Source organism: Palaemon carinicauda, chromosome 5 (assembly GCF_036898095.1).
Source record: "Palaemon carinicauda isolate YSFRI2023 chromosome 5, ASM3689809v2, whole genome shotgun sequence".
Lineage (NCBI taxonomy): Eukaryota > Metazoa > Arthropoda > Malacostraca > Decapoda > Palaemonidae > Palaemon > Palaemon carinicauda.
This window is the reverse complement of record NC_090729.1, coordinates 121,499,052-121,501,468: the sequence shown is the minus strand read 5'-3', so window position 1 is coordinate 121,501,468 and position 2,417 is coordinate 121,499,052.

The window sequence follows — 2,417 nt, the reverse complement described above, 5'->3', positions numbered from 1 at the left end:
TCAACAACCATAATGAGTTAAGAGGTGTTCTTGGGCTCGTTGGAAAAGTCTCAAGGTCCCGTGACGTACAGGGGGTGTGGTGATGGGCATGCCCCTCCCTATAAGGGGTAGAAAAGCAAAAACCATAAGATAAAGGGTAAGCGTATCTCAGGAACTACACAAAGTTAAGAGGTGTTCTTGAGCTCGTTGGAAAGGTCTCGAGATCCTGAGACGTATAGGGGTGTGAGAATGGGCATACCCCTCCCTATAAGGGGTATTGACGCAAAAACCGTAAATTATGGGGTATGCCTATCTCAGCAACCACATGGAGTTAAGAGGTGTTCTTGGTCTTGCTGGAAAGGTCTCGGGGTCCTGAGTATGCCGGTGGGGAAGATCAGTGTACTACGTCAAAGTATAGGGGACAGGACGCGAAAACCAGGGGTATGCGTATATCAGGAACTACAAGGAGTTAAGATGTGTTCTTGGGCTCGTTGGAAAGGTCTCGATGTCCTAAGTATGGCGGTGGAGGAGATGAATGCACTACATCAAGGTATAAGGGACAGGACGCGAAAATAAGCGGTGTGCGTATCTCAGGGACCTCAAACAATTAAGAGGTGTTCTTGGGCTTGTTGGAAAGGTCTAAAAAGGCTCATTGTATATAGCACCCGACCCAACTCTTAGCCACCTTTTCGAGGCAGTGATCCCTAAACAGCGCTTGGGGTGACATATACTGTATATAAAGTAATCTGTTTTCAAAGAAGTTACAAGCAATTAAAACCAAATCTAACACATTTCAAGAAAAGCATATATTATTTTGGAAAATCATCTCACCCCTAATCACTGGTTTAAGAAGGAAAGATTGTGAGTGACATGAGTATATATAGAGTACAATATGCAACTGTGTAATAGCAGATTTGATCGAATTGACAGCATTGGAGATGAAGATAATCCTGCCTCTACAATGAAGGGGAGGTATCAAGACGTTATTTCATCCTCCTTAAGCTGGATTCACACTAGGTTTCTTTTTGCCAATAGCGAGCCGTTGCTGCCAAAAGGAGGAAACCGGGAGCTTTTAGCTCGAGATATTGGCTTCCAGACTGGACGGGTAGCAGCGAGCACAAACCACGAGCATGACGTCGGATGTAAACAAACAAGACAGCTGCTGCAAATAGGACGTGCTTTTGCTTGGCAATCTTGAGTCCAACAAGCCTCAAAAGATAATACAAAGTCTGCTTCTTTCATCCTGTGGTAGTTATAGAATTCTTCAATTCACATATTTCGAGAATACATATTACCCTAACAGTCGGAAAATTTCTGGGTACCATCATGATTGATTGATTGATTAGGAGTTATCTGGCATCCAGACATCTAAGGTCATTGACGCCAACGCGCCATGATGATGTCAGCTGATCGGTTTTGTTTACAATTTTTCCTATTTGCTCCTCGAACCGTGATATCGTAGTGTGAACTCTACAACAATTTCGTTCGCAGGCATCGGCTTAATGTTGGCAAAAACCTAGAGCAAGAAATGACTATTATTATTATTATCATTACTTGCTAAGCTACAACCGTAGTTGGAAAAGCAGAATGCTATAAGCCCAGGGGCCCCAACAGGGAAAATAGCCCAGTGAGGAAAGGAAACATGGAAATAAGAGAAGTAATTAATAATCAAAATCAAATATTGTAAGAACAGTAACAACATTAAAATAAATATTTCCTATGTAAACTATAAAATCCTTAACCGAAGAAGAGAAATTAGATAGAAAAGTGTGCCAGAGTGTACCCTCAAGCAAGAGAACTCTAAACCAAGACAGTGGAAGACCATGGTACAGAGGATATGGCACTACCCAAGACTAGAGAACAATGGTTTGATTTCGGAGTGTCTTTCTCCTAGAAGAGCTGCTTACCATAGCTAAAGAGTCTCTTCTACCCTCACCAAAAGGAAAGTAGCCAGTGAACAATTATAGAGCAGTAGTTAACCCCTTGGGTGAAGAACAATTGTTTGCTAATCTCAGTGTTGCCATGTGTATGAGGACAGAGGAGAATCTGTAAAGTAGAGGCCAGACTATTCGGTGCATGTGTAGGCAAAGGGAAAGTGAACCGTAACCAGAGAAAGGGATCACATGTAGTACTGTCTAACCAGCCATAGGACCCCACAACTCTCTAGTGGTAGTATAACAAAGGGTGGCTGGTGCCCTGACCAACCTCCTCTATTAGCGTGATTCCAGCATTAGCTCTCGGGTTGAGCGGTTTCCTTGAAATTCTGCTTGAAAAAACACACTGATTCCTTCCAGTTGATATCGCTAGTGATGTTTACGTACGAAAATCCTCGAACTATTGGAAAAAAAAATCTTACAGCTCGTTTGTACTGCACTCTTCCAATCTTTGATATATAAATTTACTAATCTTTGAGGTATAGATTTTCCAGATTGTCCAAC